At 38.6% G+C, this 21,338-nt stretch overlaps 1 protein-coding gene across 15 annotated transcripts in view; it reads left to right on the top strand.

Moving 5' to 3' along the window:
• Positions 1-21,338, top strand: part of PLEKHA5 (pleckstrin homology domain containing A5) — a 216,570-nt gene that overhangs the window by 77,710 nt on the left and 117,522 nt on the right. The window lies entirely within an intron of this gene.

Here is a 21,338-nt window from a genome sequence, read left to right as displayed (position 1 = left end):
TTCATTTTGGTTTCCCCCTGGAGGTGTGCATCATATAAATGACCTGCCTTCAAAGCAGCTGGAAACCACTTTATTTTGCCTGTCCCTTTTATTTCGGTAAGGATCTTCTCCTGGCCTGCATGTGAAATATAGTTGTTAAGTGAGAGCTGTGTGCTCTCAGTTTTCCATTTTCTGGTAGTAGTATTTGTGGAATGAAATGAGGAGGATACATCCTGTGCCTCCAGAGCAGATCTCCAAACCTCTAAGGTTTTCCCTACCTCCTTCCTGACGCGTGAGAGAAATGACTGTGTACTCTCTTCATAAATGAAGTAATCCTCCATGTATAGAGCTTACTTGGGAAGCATTGGCATTGGCTCCTTTCTCCCTTGGAACATAGAAGACTAAGATCTAACTGTGGTGTGATTGCCTGGAAATTGGAGTGGGATTAGCTCCCTTCTTTCTCACATCTATTCCTTGTCTCCTTTCCAAGGAAAGAGAAATCGGTGCAAAGTCTCCATAGCAATGCTATGCATATTCTCTGTGAGCTGATTTTCATTTGCCCTCCAAGCTGCTCCTCTTAGCAACACTCTCTAGGAACTGAGAGGGTAGCATGCAGAGTACATGTGTGATAGCAGTTCCTTTGCTCCATTTCTATATTTTCTGAATAGGAGGGAGAAAAGGATACGATGAGGAAGGTTTAGATAAGTGGAAGTGCAGCATGAGAAACTATACCCATTATGATTATATCAAGGTTAAAATTCTGTTGTCATTAAATACATTCATGGACCTACCCTGCAGGTATGTTTTTGTTAGTTTATTGATATGTTCATTTGCAAAGACACCCCCCCCCCCTTTTTTTTTTTCTTTCTCTCTCTCTCTCTCTCTTTTGTTATTTTCAGGCAGCATTGTGGCTAATATGTCTCTTTCTTTTTTAAAAAAGTGCCATATATGTTTTTGAAATAAGGCATTTACAAGCATTGGATGTTACTAGCAACTGTTAAGATTTAATAAAAGATTTTGCTATATTCTTTGAACTTTTATGACCAAAAATGTTCTTAATTTATAAATGATGAACAGAATTTTAAGTTTGATTTAATAAATAAGAGCCAGATTTTTTTTTCTATTTCAATGAGGTATCAATATTGAGACAGTTGTGAAAATACTTAAAGCTAAGATTTTGCATATTTAGAAGTAGCTTTGATGGACAGATACTTAATTCTTGTATAGATCAGCAATGGAATTATGAAGTAGGGATAGAGTGCAACATGAAACAATTCTTCAGTCTGGTTGCAGGCATTTTACTGGCTTTCACTTCTTTCCACTCAGCCACCTGAAGCCTTTCCTTTAGTTTCAACAATAACAACAAAGGAGTGTCAAGCTCAGTGACATATGAAATACTAGTTAATAGCACTAAGTGGACAAGTTGAGGCTTACAAAGGGTATTTCCTTCTCAACTGTTTTATAAACAGAAAGGAAAATTGAGAAAAGATGAGTGAGGACTGGATGTCCTGCTGAAGTAATGCAAATGGATCTGTGTTATTTCATTTCGTATTATTGTAAAATACTGAAGGTAATGCTTTGTTGGTTTTAAACACAAATATATATTTTTAGTTACGGCAATATTGAAGTGTACTGTACTGAATGTCATCTTACTAAAAATCTTAGTTGCTTGTTCAGACAAGCTTTTTTTTCTGTGACCTGTGATAAGTCACTTAAGCTTTATATAAAAATGTACTAGGTGTATGGACACATAACATTAACTAGAAACCTTTTGACAAAAGCTTTTTGGGTCAGTTTAATTGTACTAGAATTTGAGGTCAAACAGTAACCAAGTAAATACTTTTCTGGTCTGTTAAAGTTGCATCATATACTTGCATTGACATATCCAATGATAATATGGAAACCTGGATATACATTTCAGTAAATGTATCTCAAATAGTGGCTGTACACAACACTGCCCCCCAATTAATTTGGGGCAGGGTAATGGGGAGGCTGTGAAAGAAGGGAAAAATCAATATTTCATGGTATTTCTGACTTGCTTATTGCAGTTACTGATTTTTCGATTTGATTTACAGCCCTGATTCGGTTTGTAAGTAGACCATCACATGCAGAGATGCCTACCATCAGGCTGTTTTTCTCAAGTAGTTACAGAGCATGCTCCTATTGAATATTTACTCTGCAGTGTCTCTCAGTTCTGTCGGTAGAATAGTTGTTGGAGTGGAGAGGAAAACAACACAGCATGTTCTTTTGTCATTGTTATATTTGAGAGTACATGATTTATTGGTAGAAACTAAAGGCTTAAGTTGGAGATAAGCCTCACTTTGGAAAGAGCACGGATTCAGCAGCAAGCTGTTCCAGGTAAGTTAATAAGGGTTGCATTTCTTCTCCCTTGTGTCTTATGTTTGATGATAGATGCTTTTCCTTTTCCAAGCTTTAGCCCCAGTGTTGCTAAGGAAAGGAAAAATAATTTCCTTTCTAGTTATTTGAAAAATAACAGATTGATTTTGTGTAAACTGAGCTTTCATACTGGCAGTAGCAAGAATGTAATTTAATTCTTGCATGTGGCTATTACCAACAGTGTTAGGTGAAAAAGAGTATTTTTTTATAAGAGAGTTTCCTGTAGGGGATATTTCTAACTGTATGAAAATCAAATCATGGGAGATGTATGGTCAATGAGCTGTACATGCTTAATTTGTCAGGGATGATGGGAGTTGTAGCTCTTCTAACTCACCACCTTGTTATGCACTGGCGCTGACCAGTTTTGGCCAGTGGTTAAAGCTTTGCTCTAAAGCAGCAGAGTTTCAGAGAATAGGCTGAAGACCCTGACAAACTCTCCAAGCCTTCTCACTCTTGCTTCCACAGAAGTTTTCACACTTCTCCAGGATCCTGCTGGCTCTTGTATCTTCACCCAAGACACCAGACAACTCAGTAGTCTTATATAAAAGATCTACTTTATTCTACTATATACAAATACTAATGCCCTCACAAATCACAATCTCTACAATCTCCAAACTACTCACAAAACTCCACAACTACCCACAAAATACATTGGGATTCATAACAATTATTATAGCCATTGGAAAACACCACCCACTCTTGTCAGTTTCCACCCAGTGGGCGTGTACATCCATTTTCATTGGTTCTCATATTTCAACCCATAATTAAATGATTTCATCATCTCACCTTGTCCACTTAACAATTCTCAGGTGTTTTCAATTATCCACTTTGCATTTCTGTCCTTGGCATTTAGGACTGCTAATTACATTACCTTTTACACCTGTGTGGCTTCTTAATTGCTTTTGCTTAGTCATAGTGACTCTCACATACATGTTTTATTTCTGTCACTGTATATCCCATGTTGCTTTTTCCTTAACATAATTGCCCTGTGTAATATGACAATACTCACTTTAAATCTGAAATTGTCTGCATGTTCTTTTACTGAATGTGAAATGTTTTAATACTGTAAATAGTTTTTATGCTTTTTATTTTGTATGTTTTAATTGTATTGTTCTTTTAAATTGTGAGCCGCTTTGAGTCCCAGTTTTTGGGGAAAGTGGGGTCGTCTTTATCAGCACAATTTAAATCTATTTGAATGGAAATTGCCATTGCCTGTTAGAGTTCATTGCAAGCATGATGTGAAATCTTTTAAAAATAATTACAGAAGTAGATCAGATTCTGTTCATTGCTTGGGTATAGTTCTTAGAAAAAGCAGCTTTGTAAACTTTAAGGTATTTGTTGGATCTTAATATTCTCTACTTAACATAAAATAAGACTTTTAAATAAAATTGTACAGTGCTACCTCGGGTTACGAAATTAATTCGTTCCGCCATTCCTTTCGTAACGCGATAATTTCGTAACCCGAAATAGCTTTCCGTTAGCGCTGGAAGCCTATAGCATTTGAATTTCGCGCCGAAATGAATTTCGTAACCCGAAAAATATTTCGTAACCCGAAACAGTTTTGGCCAATCCAACTTTTTCGTATCCCGGAAATTTCGTAACCTGCGCATTTCGTATCCCGAGGTACCACTGTAGATCTGAATACATTATCAGTACATAGGAGTAAATATTTGGGAATACACTTGATATAAATATTAGGTAGCCCTCTTATAATCATAGAATCATAGATTCTAAGAGGGCTACCTAATAGTAATTCAAATCAGATAACATGACTCCAGAATTATAAACCCTCTGATTTAAAACCAGATGCTTGTGGTATTTCCGAACTATAGGTTATGGATACTTATAAGCTTCAGACTTTGAACAGTCACATTTTAGCTTACTGTTGGAAGAAGCACAATTGATAAATATTCAGAGAAACGAGTGAGATGTAAAAAATGGGGAGGATAGAAGTTTATTTCTTAGGGCCAGAACACACCAGCCATAAAAGCCAGCTTCTGGGCGCCTGTGTCGAGCGGTGTTTAGATGTCACGTGCCTCCAAGACACCTGGAAACTGCTCAGCCAACCACTCGAGGGTGGCTTCAAGATGCTCAAGGGTGTGGCATTTAGATGCTGCATGCCACTGGAGCACCTGGAAGTTGTGTCGAGGCTGCCTAAAGTGGTCCAAACCCAATCCGAATAGGAGCAGTTCTTTCTTTTCCTATTTGGTGGAGAGTGCCTTCTGGACCATGGCATGTGTTTGCTGCAGTTCCAAGGCATTTTCGGCAGGGATGGCTTCAAGCCACTCCTTCTTGCCAATCTGTTCTAGCCTTTAGTTGCAGCCAAACAAGTGGTAATGATGGTAATAAGTACTAGTTTAAAACTGAGGATACTGACCAAGTTATGAAGACTGTACTGCTGGTATACACTCTTATGTTTGTAAGAAAAAGGCTCATAGAACTTAAAATAATTACAGTAACAGAACATTTACCAAAATAGTGGCAAACATGGTTGCCTCTATAAACATTGATTTATTAGTTATATAAAACTATGGAAATCTAGAAGATTGTTTCCATCATGGCTGTGGAGTCGAAGTCTTGGATTAGAAGCAATTTTGGGTGGAGCCAGAGTTGATAGAATATACTGACTCTGACTCCAGCTTCAAAATAAAAACTAACAATATTATAACAATATTTGGAGAATAGATCATATTATGAAACCCAGCGTGGTGTAGTGGTTTGCACACTGGACTACAACATTAGATACCAGGGTTCAATTCTCCATTCGGTCATGGAAACCCACTAGGTGACCTTGGACGAGTCACGCATTCTCAGCCTCTGAAAACCTCATGTTAAGTTTGTCATAGGGTTGCCATAAGTTGAAAATGACTTAAAAGAACACTATAACATCAGTTTATATTTACATTTACACTTAAATAAATATATTTTATGTTCTGTCATTCTAAGTAACTTGATGATTTATGTGAAGGTGCTGAAATCCCTTGTGCTACTATTTTACTATAGTAAATTTGTTATTACTAATTAATGTACATCTGCCATTTATGAAGGTGTCAAGAGTCAGACAGTAGTAAAATACAAAAGTTGGATGCCGAGGGAGAATGGAAGGTTTGGCATACCAACTCCATAGCCTTGGTGTCCATACGTGGGATGCCATGTTTATACTTCAAGAACTCTTAATTAATAAAAGCTGGAAAAGTCAATTTTAATAATCATATGAGCATCATGTGTAGGCTGCTATTCAGAAATTTCATATATGTTAAAGCCATAATGTTCAGAATACTTAAATGTAAAAGATACATGAAGCAAGGCTGAGAGGCTGTTGCTCCCACTAGAACCAAATGATGAACACTTTTGTAGGAAATTTATTTTCACATACCCAGTGTGCTCTCCAGTGTAAATGCTTCTATGAAATATAGACTGTTTGCTGATTAATGTGAAGCTCGCCCTATAAGGTGGAGGGAGGATCTTATGAATAGATTATGCATTCTATGGACAGAGTTATTGTTTTGGGGCTTGTTTGGTTTTTTACTCACTTGGGTTTGAGAAAAGGCTGGGTTTGCAAGAATACATGAATATGGAACATTTTGTTCTACCTCCCTATTAGAGTGTTGCAAATCTTTGCTTCAAAGATCTGAGGCTTCTTGCAGCTTATGGATCTGGAGACATGCCTAAAATGATAATGAAAATAAAAAAACCTACAGTTCATTTTGGGCAGTGAAAAAATCTAGTGAGAATATTCCTTTCCTCAAAGATTCCAGGTTCATGCACAAATTCTTAAAATTAAAAAGGTAGAGAAGCTGGGAAAGACCTCTTCCATTAAAGAAAATTAATAGTACTGAGCAGAGGGAAAAGCAGTGAGTCTCCTTGCCATCTGCTAAGCTGCAGATGACACCTTAGGATCTAGAAGACATTTGTAGTTTGTCCCAAGGATCTGCTAAAGGAATAGCAAACATTCTGCATGGTGTACTTCAGTCCTTGGTCTCACCTAAAGTAGTTATTTGGATATTGACAGTAGTAAAATGTGTTGCTTTGAACTGCTTGATTACTAGTGAGTTCTCCGGTACAGGTGGAATTGGCTAGGGAGGAGAGTTTGATACATTGGCCTAAACCCAATTGCTGAAACATGTTAGAGCAAATCCACTGATTCAGTTACTGGACATTGTCAGTCCATATGGAAATCCTCTATCACAGTTAGACCTAGCAGTTGCAATTAGACCAATGTTAAAATGTAACCATTCCCCCTCTCCCAACTCCTGAAATTCTGAGACATCAGGAGTTCATGAAACATCTTTCTAAGCTCTTTAATCAGTGTTCATATGATATTCAAAGAAATATTGAATGCCATAACATGCTTGCAGTTACTATCTTTGGCAACTACTGGAAAGGAATTGTGCTTTCCAGTGTTACAGAAGACTTAGTTTTCTTGGGCTTCTCAGTTCGTTTCTGAAAAGAACAAAATAATTTGTGTCATGCAGCCTTATTTTTCTAACTAAATGGTCTTTTCCGCTACAGTGAAATCAGAATAGGCAGTGCTTGTCACAGTTCTCATGACAGGTGGCAGTTCAAATATAGCTGCTGATAGCACCCAAATACTTGTCAGATGTTCCTTGCGTATATGCTATATAGATGTTATTAACTGCATGTATCCCATGTACTATATGTGTTTATCATGGTTTTTATTTCTGCAAGATATCAAGGGTGATCAAAAACATCACCACTTACTGACCATAAATCATAGTTCTCTTCATATCATTAAAGGTTTAAAACATGTACATTTTGAGCTGTCTTTCTGCTTAAATAATGCCTTTAAGGTCACTTACATGCAGATTGAAACATGCAAATTAATTTCAATTTCTGCAATATGCATTTCAGGAATATGTATCTGATAGTATAACCTCCTGCAATTAAACTGATCAGACTATATGTTATTCAAGCATAATGCTTGAGTTCCTGTTGAATGAAAATCCATAATCTGTTTATGTATGTTGACATATAGTCATTATCTAAGAATCACAAGAGGGAATAGGATACATAAATTAAAAGCATTTAACATGAATTGCGATGAAAGGGCCTTATATTTCCACTGGAATCAAGCTGTGTTTTGGTAGTCTTTCCCATGTGCTTGTTGTACTGAGTGTACTATCAGTAGATAACATAATGATGGAGCACAGTTATACTGATTGTGTATAGATTGGTAAAATAAAAGATGCCATCCTGAATCAGCTCATTAATTCGTCAAACCTTATATCTTGCCTTTGGCTGAGGCAATAGTCAGTGAGTGCTTCAAAAGAAGACAGAAAAGCCCTTCTTAATGCACCTGGTCACTTGTGCAATTATCTGTATTGTGCCCAGATGCTAGGTTTACTAAAATAGCTTTTACAACTCTCAGAATGCAGAATAGTCTTCTCAGATAGTATTTGTTTTAATTGGGTTTACCAAAATACAGCATAGGTGGGAAAACAAAGAAAAAGAAATTTAATTCCAGCATTTTTATTACAATAGGAATAATGGCTTACATTTTTCATCACTTAAGAGTTTTGTGTCATCCGTCATACTTTAGGATTTCTTCTGTGACAGGGGTTTAGATGGTCTCTTCCAATTCTGATTCTAGGATACAAATGATATCCTAAGCTGTCTTGAATCATTAATCTTATAGTTGTGCCAGGACATGGAAGGATAAGGGTGTAGGTGAGCTTGTCATAGTAACACCAAGTAATGGTTTAGCATTGCATATGAAATACCGCCTCTTACAACATGATTGTACCCTTTTTGCCACTGAGTATCCACTATAGGGAATAGGAGAACATTATCTCTTTCTTTTCTTTTTTTTCTTTTTCTTTTTCTTTCTCTGGAGAAGAAATTCTGAGGAAAGTGGAAGGTGCCAGCCACAGATGCTGGCGAAACGTGAGGAAGAAAATTCTTCCAGAACATGGCCGCAAAACCCCACAAAAATACTTTAGTTAAGTTTTAATTAATTAATTATTGCTTTAGCATGTGTTGTAGTTACTTTAAGCAAGAATAAAGACAGTGTAATGAATGTCACATAATCAAAGATCAGCCAAAAAGAAGGGTATAGAACACACTGATACAAAAGTAAAGCAATTTCTGCCCGAAGAAATAATGGATTTTATAAAATTTATTTAACTGTATAGCATGTAGCTCTTACACAAAAGCAAAAGCAAAATTATTACTAAGAATGATAAATAAAATGACCAAGTATCTGATAAAAATCCATTAATTTTATGTATGGCTTTGAATTAAAAGGTCTATATACATTATAGGGAAAGGGGGAGACGGAATCCTCAACGGAGTAAAATATATTTAGTTTGGAAGTACAGAATGAGCCTCCTCAGAATTCTTGCCTGAAGTTAGTGATGGAACAAGAATGTGAGTAGATTTTAACTAATCCAATCAATATTTTATTCTGCTGAAGGTCTTTCATGCAATAGAATTTGTGGAATTCATTAGAGTACTAAAGATTGGCATTTTTCATGTTCAAATTCCCTTTTGCAGTAGTTCTCTGAACCTGTATTCCAGTATTGTGTACAAATGTTGGGACACCTAGTTCATCCATTCACAATGGGATAGTGGCTGAAACAGCCGGGTGTGCAGTGGCACAAGCCCATTACAGGGCCTGTACTCTTAAGACAAGGCCATATTTAGGAGTGTGTGTTCCTCTCCTCTAAAAAAGAAGTGAGAAGGTATGTACTTGCATAGGTCACTGGATTTACACCAGAGGCCTTGGTTGGAGGTCAAGGTCTTGAACTGCTCCATTGTGTTATCTTGCTACCAGCATAACTATTACTATAACATTTACTGTTATTGTAAATAGGAATATCCTAGATTTCCTCTGATGAATGCAAGGCAGTGTTCACAACAGCTCTGTAAAATAAAGAAGGTGAGAGACAGTAACAGACTCAAAGTCATACAGTGATTTTTAAGATGGCTGTGTGGACTAGAATCTGCATTTCCCAAGTCCCTATCCACTGTTCTTAACCACTGTACTAACATTTGAAGATTAATCTTTATGCAAAATTATGATGGATTTGGGACCAAGAAGTAAACCGCTTGTGTTTATCTTTCCTTTCCCATAGAAGATAACTCTGAGGATAAACTTGAGTGAAAGCTGTTCCAGTAATCACCACAAGAAGTACGATAAATGTATTTCCCAAAACACCACTGTAGCTCTGAAAGCAGACAAGGGGCTTAATTAGGAATACATTCCTTAATTATTCATCAATTTCTCTAATGGTATGTTGAAAAGCAAATTGCAATGGATTAGTAGTAATAGTTCTTTTAGAATTTTTTTCAAGCCTGAACATGAGACATGAAGGACTTTACTGTCCTTTCTAGTTTTATATCCAGTTAAACAATCACTTCAATAATCAACAGTTTGTTTTTATTTCTTCCTTGTTCCTGTGGAAACTTGTCAGTTTAATGTTAAAGTAGAAAATTGGCAGCCAGTCCTACAAGATGTCAGTGCCCCTTGGAGATCTACATATTCACCAAAGCTTTCGGTTTAATCTGCATTACAGTGTGCCTGCGTTATATGCAGCTTTGAGCATATGCTCAAAGCTGTGCAGGGGCACAAGGGGCGGTGCATCCCATTCACATGAATGGGGCGCACTCCTGTGGCATGCGCCACCACTGTGCCGCCGTGGGCATGAGCCCCATTCATTTGAATGGGGCTTGAGCATCTGTGTATTTTCTCTTACATGGGGGGGGGGGGGTCCGGAACGGATCCCCCATGTAAGAAAAGGGCGGACTGTACTGCATTTTGTAAATCAACTTTTAAACTCTGTATATGCCCTGCCATATGTTTATTGATTTGCTTTTTATTAACTATTATTTTTATTACTATCGTACCATGATTTGGGATGATTATATAAAATTTAATAAATTGTATTTTAAAAAATATGAGATTTAGACAGAGCCTTAAACATGTTAGCAAAACAAACCAAAAAAAAAAAAAAAGCTGCCTATCATCCCACTCCATTAGGATAGTTTTTGTTTTGTTTTGTTTTGTTTTTTGCATGATATGGCTGAACATGTCAAATAAATGTTCTTCATTAGCCCTTCACTCACTTTTTGAGTTGCTTGTTGACGGGGACTTTTCCCTTCAGAGTTGGTACTGATGTTTCCCTTACTTGCCACCTGTACCTTTTCTGTTTTTGTCTATAGCTTGTAACTGTTCATCTGTGATGGACTGGAACCAGGATGAGAAGAATATGGCTTGGGGGAGGAGAGGAAAAAGAGGACAGCTGCTTCACTTAAAAGAAAATTGAATTCATGGTTCTGTAAGAGATTTGGGAGTACACTGTCTTTTATAGAGACCCTACGGTGCATTTTCAAAGTATTGTGAGGAGCATCACGTTCCATATTTTACCTGTGGCTTCAAGTAGCTCTAGGCCTTATCCACACAGAAAAGTTAGTTTTTTTCTGAATGTTTTCCCCACACTTTACTAATGTTTCCCAGAGGAATGTCCTTGTTGGATAATAAAGAGAATAGTTTTATTATTGCCCAACCTTACTAGCAGTTGAAGATTTGAGTCAGGGGAGAAGTCTTTGTTTCATAGTGTTTTTCAAAACAAAAATGTTTCTGTTCCTGCCAAGCACATACATTAATTGTGTAAGCACCTATTTTTGGCTAGTGTAATTCTTTTGTTCTATTTTTGTGTCTGCTTTTGGGCTTAACAATGACGTCTAGCTATGTATAGTGAGAAAAAGCCCCCCCCCCCCAATTTGTGCTTTCCAGTTTTCCTCACCTCAGCTATGAGGAGTTCAAAAGCTTTTGCTTTCTGCTTCTCTTTCAGATTAGTATACAGCTCAGTGTATTGTCTGAACCTTATGCTGTGACTGCTAATAACGGTAGGTAATAAAAAACCTAATAAAAAACCCTAAAAAACCTAATAAATGTAGGTTTTGGTTTGATGGTTAAAATTACAGTTGATCCTACATATCAACGGATTTTTATCCATGGATTCAAGCATCCATGGTTTGAAAATATTCCAAAAAAGTATAAATTCCAAATAGTAAACCTTGATTTTGCCATTTTATGTAATGGACACAATTTCATTATGCCACTGTATTTAATCGGATTTCAGCATCCACAGATTTTGATATACATGGAGAGTCCTGGAATCAAACCTCAGTGGATAACAAGGGCCCACTGTAGTCATAAGTGACCCGGCTTTTGATAACATGATAAGAGGTGGTTGATTTAAAGTGAAAGGTTTTGAACTCCTTCTTGCACACCTGCTAGGTTTGGCTAGTGTTATTATCATAATTGTTGAGCTGTAGTTTAGTGTTGCATCTAAATCCACCCATAAAAAATTAGGAGTTTATACACACATCAAAATAGCGCTTTTCACTTTGCTGTCCCAGCCATGGGGCTCATGTGAGGGCCATTTGTGAAAACTTCAGAAAGTGTAGACTTCTTAAGTAGCTGCTTTCATCTTCTGCTGTAACAAAAACTGATTCAAACTACTGCAGTGACTTGGTAACAACAATGCCTCATGGACGTCATGATATACCATGAGTTTAACTCATAATATTGTTTGTTTTTCTAGTCCCATGCTGAATGAAGTGGAAGGCTCCATTCTTTCATGAGGTCTTCCCTTCTGTCCCACCAAATACACATGATTTTTTTCCATTGTTAATTTGGGTGCTTATTTCTACCATGTGCAATTGAGGAAATAAGGTCATCAGAATGTTAATCTGAACACTGGCATCTTTTCAGCACATCACAGAAAAGTACCAATATATCAGCTGTTGTCTTTTCAATACCTGTAGCTTTCTTGTCCATACCTTTTGCTAATAGCTGTGCTCCAGTTTATTAGGACCTTTGCTCTATACCAGTGGTTCTCAACCTTTCTAATGCCGCGACCCTTTCATACAGTTCCTCATGTTGTGGTGACCCCCCAACCAATGTGTTTTCCGATGGCCTTAGGTGACCCCTGTGAAAGGGTTGTTCAATCCCCAAAGGGGTCGCGGTCCACAGGTTGAGAACTGCTGCTCTATACTGAGGCTAGACCAACACCCAGGCATCTCACATTACAGTCCACCCTTCTCTTACACGGGGGATCTGTTCCGGACCACCACCACCCCCGCATAAGAGAAAATACAAATGAATGGGGCTTGTGCCCATGGCGGTGGCGCGTGGGGCACACACAACGGGAGTGCACCCCATTCATATGAATGGGACGCACCGCCCCATGCACCCCATACACTCCCGCACAGCTTTGAGCATATGCTCAAAGCCACGTATAACGCGGGCGTACTGTATTCACAATATTGACATGTATGTACCCCTGATATAAAACAGGCTTTATTGGTTATAAATGGGTGGAGAATATGTCTTAACAGCAAAGTAAAATATCCAATGGTCCTTCAGCCAATAGGGAGCTGACCTTTACTCACCCTGGCAATAGAGTGGCTTACCAACTCTATCAGACTCATCCCAGTGACCATTGATTTGTTTCACCTAGATTAGTGCACATTTGTTACCTAAACCAAGATTTAAATAATCAACATCTATACAGATCCTTACTACTCATGCAAGTTCATCCCAATATTCTAGAAACTGAGAACAGTTTTTTAAAAAAAAGAAAAGAAAAATACAGCTAATGAAGAATTCATTCCAACACAGCCCTCACAACTACGGTGAGGATGGGGCAGGTGGACCCTGTTTTATAAGAAAGCAGGTGATCTTAAGCTGTTATCGCTTGAATTTGGAGTTAGAATAAATTCTACCCAGCTGTGCTAAATGTAAAATAACCCTTTTTTGCTTCTTTGAGCTGTGTATTACCATTTTTGAGAATGCTGTTAGGTGCTCCTGTTGGCCAGGTCTTCTCTCACAACAACCTTTTAAGATGCTATAGGCTTATTGGATATTTCTATACTGATGTACACAAACCTCGATGTTTATCACACTATACTCTTAAAGTGCTACTATTCCACTTTGACTCCTCTAGCTGCCTCCTGTTGCATTGTGGGATTGGCAGTTTTAAGGAGGGGTATTTAGAATTCTCAGGCAGCTAGAGGAGTCAAAGTGGAATAGTAGCACTTTAAGAGTATAGTGTGATAAACATCCTCATGTCATAGAATCATAGAGTTGGAAGAGACCACAAGGGCCATCCAGTCCAACCCCCCGCCATGCAGGAAATCCAAATCAAAGCATCCCCAACAGATGGCCATCTAGCCTCTGCTTAAAGACCTCCAAGGAAGGAGACTCCACTACACTCCGGGGGAGTTTGTTCCACTGTCGAACAGCCCTTACTGTCAGGAAACTCTTCCTAATGTTGAGGTGGAATCTCTTTTCCTGTAGCTTGCATCCATTGTTCCGGGTCCTGTTCTCTGGAGCAGCAGAAAACAAGCTTGCTCCCTCCTCAATGTGACATCCTTTCAAATATTTAAACAGGGCTATCATATCACCTCTTAACCTTCTCTTCTCCAGGCTAAACATCCCCAGCTCCCTGAGTCATTCCTCATAGGGCAAGGTTTCCAGACCTTTCACCATTTTAGTCGCCCTCCTCTGGACACGCTCCAGTTTCTCAATGTCCTTTTTGAATTGTGGTGCCCAGAACTGGACACAATATTCTAGGTGGGGCCTGACCAGAGCAGAATACAGTGGCACTATTACTTCTCTTGATCTAGACACTATACTTTTATTGATGCAGCCTAGAATTGCATTGGCCTTTTTAGCTGCCGCATCACACTGTTGACTCATGTTCAACTTATGGTCTACTTGGACTCCTAGATCTCTTTCACGTGTACTTTCATTCAGCAATGTGTCTCCCATCCTATATCTGTGCATTTCATTTTTCTGCCCTAAGTGCAGTACCTTACATTTCTCTGTGTTGAATTTCATTTTGTTAGCTTTGGCCCAGCTTTCTAGTTTATTCAGATCATTTTGAATCTTGATCCTGTCCTCTGGGGTATTAGCTATTCCCCCTAATTTGGTGTCATCTGCAAATTTGATAAGTATGCTCCCAATTCTGTCATCCAGGTCATTGATAAAGATGTTGAATAGCACTGGGCCCAGGACAGAGCCCTGTGGGACCCCACTGGTCACTTCCCTCCAGGAGGAAAAAGAGCCATTGTTGAGCACCCTTTGGGTTCGGCCAGTCAACCAATTACAGATCCATTTAACAGTTACTTTGTCTAGCCCACATTTTACAAGCTTGTTTGCAAGAATGTCATGGGGAACTTTGCCAAAGGCCTTACTGAAATCAAGATATACTATATCCACAGCATTCCCTTCATCTACCAAGCTGGTAATTTTATCAAAGAAAGAGATCAGATTTGTCTGGCATGACTTGTTTCTCTGAAACCCATGTTGACTTTTTGTCATTATGGCATTGCTTTCTAGATGTTCACAGACTCTCTGTTTAATGATCTGCTCTAGAATCTTTCCTGGTATTGATGTCAGACTGACTGGACGATAATTGTTGGGATCCTCTCTTTTCCCCTTTTTGAAGATGGGGACAACGTTTGCCCTCCTCCAGTCTGCTGGGATCTCTCCTGTTCTCCAGGAGTTCTCAAAGATTATTGCCAATGGCTCCGATATTACATTTGCCAGTTCTTTTAATACTCTTGGATGTAGTTCATCTGCTCCTGGAGACTTATATTCATTTAGATTAACAAGGTATTCCTCTACTACCTCTTTACTTATTCTGTGCTGAAATTCCCCTATCCTGTCCTCTGCTCCATTATCTTCAGGTTGAGCACCCTTTGCCTTTTCTGAGAAGACTGAGGCAAAGAAGGTGTTTAGTAATTCTGCCTTTTCTCTGTCTTCTGTTAGCATTTTGCCATCTTCTCCACGCAGTGGCCCTATCGTTTCCTTCTTCTTCCTTTTGCTGCGGACATATCCAAAAAAGCCCTTTTTGTTGTTCTTAACCTCTCTAGCAAGCCTGAGTTCATTCTGTGCTTTAGCTTTTCTGACTTTACCCCTACACATGCCTGCTATTTCTTTGAATTCCTTTTTTGTGATTTCCCCCTTTTTCCATTTCTTATACATGTTCTGTTTCAAACTTAGCTCGGTTGAAAGTTCCTTAGTCATCCATCCTGGTTTCTTGAGACATTTACATTTTACTCTACCTGCAGCATGTGTTTGGGGCAATTGTAACATTACATGCTTATTTTTGGTTCTTAAACTGTGCAGATATATTTAAACTGCAAAAGTTTTTGAACATTCCTTTGCAATCTGAATCGCTGTAGCCAAATTGCACTCAAATGGCCCCATGGTCTTTCAGAGGAATAATCCACACATGAATAGATCCATTTACATACACAGTAATTATTGGTAGGAAGGTTTATGTGATTAAATCCTACTTATATACTGTATGGAACAAAATAAGGTGTTTCTTTAGTAATGACTTTTGAGAACTCCAAAGAGAATAACAAAACATTGCAGTTTCATTGCTTTATTTCTTGAAAGCTGGCAAACCAGGGATCGATTTTCACCACAAGATGGAGCAAACGTTTCTGAAAACATAAAGCATATAAAACTACTGGGGATATTATGCTTTGTTGCTCTTGGTATTAATGTTTGAATAACTGATTTTTGGTAAATAAAACTTAATTAGATTTAATTAGATTTCATAGTTGCTTTTTTTAGAAGAAGAAAAGTCATATTTGCTCTTTATAATTAGATTATGAGTCATGATGTATGCTCTAAAAATGGAAGAGAAGAAAAATGCTGAAGTTTGGGGAGCAATGAGTGTCAATGGAGACCAGAAACAATTTTCAAAGCCATCTGCCAAACATCCCTAGTTAATCTCATGCTACCTTTCTGTGAACAGATACACTGTAAATATTGAAGAAGCCTGTGGCTACTTTACTTTGTCTGGATTTAAAGCCAAAGTAAACTCAAAGGACCTCATCTTAAAAGCAAACTAATCATCTTATATCTAATAGCATTATTAGCTGATTTTGCACGGGGTCATTGATACAAAACTTATTGCTACAAGTTTTCAAATCACTGAAAGTTATCCTCTGCCAAAAATAAGTCTCAGGATCTGGAGAGATGTTGTAGATGAGCATTATCATCTGACTTGCTTCTGAAGTGAATGAAAGGGTAGGGCCAGTTGTATCAACCTTCTTAGGGGCTTGGTGGCTTGCAGACAGACAATCAGCTGTGTTTACATTCCCTCACCTGGTCTGTAGTTGTAAGTTTCTGCTTATGATAATAATATAGGGGAAATGCCCAGTTTATAACACATGAATAAGAATCCTAATTTAGGGATTCCCAAGAATTTGCATAGATCTTTATATAGATCTTTGGTGGTTGAAACATTATATGTAGTTCTGGTCACAAAATGACATTGTAGAGGTGGTGAAGATGCAGAAAGGGACAAATCAGTTGAGCAGGAGCAACTACCCTCTGAAGAAAAGTTTCAAAATTTGGGTATATTTGGGGAACAACATGTGTGGCGTTGGCCTTCCCAAGACTGATCCCATAGTTGCTAACCTTGGATAACTGCCACTCTCATCTTAACCCAAGGTCCTCCCATTTTTGAAGCCCTGTTTAAATGTAATGATTGCACAATGTGCATCCTTGATTAGCCATTATTATGTCATTGTATAAAAACGGGATTTTATCTGATCTGGCCAATTATAGACCAGGCAGCTTGCTGAGTATAATTCGTAAGCTGTATGCAAGTCATTTGCTTGAGAAGCTTTTAGATTGGTTAGAGCAATTTTTTTTTTATAGAAGAACAGGCCAGATTCAGAGCAGGATGATCTACAGTTGACTAAGGCTATATTCTTCAACATCATCTTGAAAAATTTGCCTCAACAACTAGAGCAGGCCTTCAGGTAGTTTTTATTGACTTTAAATAATTTTTGATTTAATTTGAAGATTCAGATTAGGGCAGAAATTGGAGGCTACTAATATTGACAGAAGACTGCACATATGTATGTACAGTCGGCCCTTCTTATACATGGATTTAAGCATACACAGTTTGAAAATGTTCCATAAAAGTATAAATTTACCTTGATGTTCCATTTTTTATTAGGGACACCATTTTGCTATGTCATTATACTTAATGGGACTTGAGCATACACGGATTTTGTTAAACACGGGGGATCTTGGAACCAAACCCCAGCGTATAACAAGGATCCACTGTACACCCTTTATGTGAACACTTGGTTGAAGGTGATATCTGATCATTCTGGCATCTAACAGATCTTGTTCCAACTTTCAGTGGATTTAAGCAAGGCTGCATCTTGGCTTCTAATTGTTCAATTTCTGTTTCAATTCCTTTTGATCCAACATTTGGCCAGTGTAAACTCTCACTCATCCAAATTAGTAAACAGATCTTTATCAGATCCTTCTCTATGAAGATGATACTGTACTTTTATCATTATCAGTAATTAGTCTTAAGCATGATTCAAGTAGTTTAACCGCTTGCTATAATGTAGAATTGTTGCCTGTAAATTAGTCTAAGACTACGGTTCTAATTTTCAGCAGGAGACAGACCACACATAAAAGGGAAATGACTGGCCATCAAATTGAAAAAGTTACCTTTTTTAAATATTTGGGTGTAGTTTTTAACTCAGCTGGGTCACAGGAAGCCCAAATAATTAGTGCTCTTGCAAATACACAGAGGAATACTTCAGCTCTCCTTTCCTTTTTTTTCCACTAAAGGTAGACAGTTTATTCCTGCAGCCATTCAAATCTTTACTGTCTTAGCAGGTATTAGCACAAACGATACAGTTGTCAGTGATGTGAATATACCAGTTTTGTACCCTTTGAAGTTGTACAAACATCATTTTTGAGACGCTTATTTGGATTACCAACATGTGTTCCCAGTACTATCTGGAAGCTAGAAACAGGCCAAGTCCCTATAGAGGCCTGTGTGCAAACATACAAGTTAAATTAGTGGCTAAAAATGATGTTCTTTTCAGTGAGCGTAGCCCCTGTAACACTGATTAACTCGTTTCAGTTTTAATTGAATATCAGTGTATCCACAAAGTTGCCAAATCTGGGTTTCTCTGGGTGCTATTCTCGCCATGCATTACATAAACACTAAGAAAAGTATTGTCTAGCTATTGCCAAGGGTATTGAAGTACAAAATCATTGGAGTGCAATGGCACATTACCCCTATTACAGAGATCACCGGGGGGGGGGGGGCATTTAAAATCCCAAACTATATATCAGATCAATCAATCCTTAAATATAAAAGCGCTTTTACATTAATTAGGCTTAATGTCTGACCTTCCATTCTGTTGGAAGGAAGTGTTTGCAAGATCCCCATTGAAAAGTGTCTATTGAAATTGTCACACATTTTGTTGTACTGCTCTTTCTATCAAGATTTGCGACTTGATATCATTACCCAGATCTCCTAAAGTATCCAGGGAAGTCTAAGGCCGGTTACACATTGGCACTTGGGACGTCCGCAGGACGTCCCATTTTTAAAAAGGGGCGTCTCTTCTAGATGCCCCTGGGTCTAATACGGACTCTGTCCGTACAATATATTTTTTATTTATTTTTTTATTTAGGTATTTATACCCCGCCCTTCAGCCCTAATGGCTCTCAGGGCGGCTTACAATTATTATTTTTAATCAGACAGTTCCCTGCCCTCAGGCTTACAATCTAAAAGACACGACACAAAAGGAGAAGGGAATGGTGGAGGGAAAGGGGATGAGGTCCAGTGGTTCTCCCTCTAAGGCCTGGACCAAGGCAGATGGACTGGAGGGAGGGCTCTTCTTCTTCAGGCTAACCTGATGGTACTGGGCCAGCCTTCTCTCTCTCTCAGAGGCCGAACGATGACAGTTAGGGAGGGAGGAGCCTCTTCCTTCAGGCTAGCCCCTGATGGTGCTGGGCCAGCCTTCTCTCTCCCTCAGAGGCCGAATGATGACAGTTAGGGAGGGAGGAGCCTCTTCCTTCAGGCTAGCCCCTGATGGTTCCACACGGCCGGCGCCATCTTTACGTATCGGACGCATAGCGTCCGAATGTGTCGCGGCGCCTATGACGTCGCAAAAGCGCCAGCGGCGCCTTGCAACGTCATAGAGGCACCGCAAGAAGGAGCTCCATTTTTGCTCCGCGCGGGAGGCACGCGGTGTGGCTGCTGCGGCTCCCGCACGGAGCAAGCAGCGGTGGCGGCAGACCGCCTCAAAGCGCCAGTCTATAACCCGCCTAACACACTTTATCTGGATTATACCTGAACACTCAGGTTACATATAAAATGGCAAAATTTTATGAATCTGCTATTATTTGTAGGAAAGTAATTATGAATGGTAAATAATTGGCTTAATATACAATGTATTTTTTTCTTCTTTTACTGTACTGGAGATTTTAGTATGCATGCATGGATATATGCATGTGTGTTTAATTTGTTTTATCTATGTAGATGTATATTTTATTGCAGAACATTGTGTACAGTATTGTTGCTTGCGAAATTGTGCTGGTCGTTGACAGTAATAAATGTTGGTAGCCATATTTCCTATGGAATTTGCAGTTGCAAGGTGTAGTGATGTCCTCCAGTTTGGATTACTTTAAAAGAGGATTGGACAAATTGTTGATGGGACTATTATTAGTCACAAGGGCTTTATATTATCTCCAGCCCTGAAGGCATGCATTTGTGTATCAGTTGAGTATCAGTTGTGTATAAAGAGATACTTATTGCTTTCATTTCTGGTAAGGGGGACATGAATGGAGTACACCTTTCAATAGTTTCCCCTGGCAGCTGGTATGTAGAGTGCAACTGTTATACAGAGCCCTTTCTTTCATTTGCTTTCTGTAGGTATCTGGTGGGATGTTAAATACACAAAGTGATGAGCGAGATGTGTCTTTGTTCTGATCCAACATACCTTGGCTGTGCTTGATAATTCCATTGCATTGGATCTAGCTTTAGGTCTGTGCTCTGGGTTGGTAAAAGCAAACATTCTTCTTTTTCTCCCAATAACAGGCCCCTCAAGGCACACCCACCCACATACACACCGCTACATAGGTTTGGGTGATGTTCCTGAGAAGGGTGGATAATGTGCAGTACAATGAGGAAATTCTTGGCAAGGTATCTTTGGATTTACCTTCTGTGAGCAAAAGTTTACTTTCAGATAATTCCTCTGCCAGATTTTGGGGAATCCCCTTTCAGAATTGCCCCACTAAATATTAAGGGGAAAATAGAGGAGCTAACATAAGGAGGTTAGGGAGAGGATACCTTCTACTGTAAGCCCAATAGCCTTGTGCCTAAAGCTGGATCCAACTCTTTATGTTTAAATACGTAACTTGTGTGGATCCAATTACATCGGAATCTAAGTGAGGGGAGAAAGGTAATCTATGAAATAATGGGTAGGTGGAAGACATTTTGAGTGGTACAACTGTAAGATGCTTATATTCATCAGAAGGAAATTTTTGAAAGAGCGTGATACTAGTAGGTGCAAAACTGCAGAAGCTGCATATGGTTGTGTCACTGCCTTGTCCCAAGTCTGTCTATGTTGTTGTTGTTATTTGTATTAATGATTTTATGGCCAAGGTGGACATCATAAATATAATTTAATATTTAATTTAATGATCCTGATTAGGACCATTGAGGAAAATTTTATCAGGGAAAGGGGAAAACATGTCCTGCATCTTCCTTATTGCTGCTTAATTATGGTTAAAATGTAGTGTTTTTCTCCACCAGCACTAATGGCTGTTCTGTGTATGTAAGTGTTGGAGATGCATGTATGTGTTGGGAATGCCATTTATTCTCCTTGCACATTGTTCCTCTTGTTACAGAAACTTTTTCTTCTTCAGTTTATTTCTACCATTCCTTGAAAGTAACAAAATAAGATTAGAAAGGCTAGAACATTTTGTTAAGAATGTATATTTCTCCTTCTCTCTTTTTAAAAAATACAATGTAGGTTCTGTTTTCAGAATAGTAAAGCCAGGGGAGGTGCCAGCAGCAATGGAAAATGGAGTCTTTTCTTTATCAGTAATTTAGGCACATGGCACATAATTTGGTTACTCAAGTTCA

The sequence above is a fragment of the Sceloporus undulatus genome, chromosome 5, assembly GCF_019175285.1.
Source record: "Sceloporus undulatus isolate JIND9_A2432 ecotype Alabama chromosome 5, SceUnd_v1.1, whole genome shotgun sequence".
Classification (NCBI taxonomy): domain Eukaryota; kingdom Metazoa; phylum Chordata; class Lepidosauria; order Squamata; family Phrynosomatidae; genus Sceloporus; species Sceloporus undulatus.
Note: the sequence above shows the minus strand (reverse complement) of the source record. Positions and strands in the feature narration are given on the sequence as shown.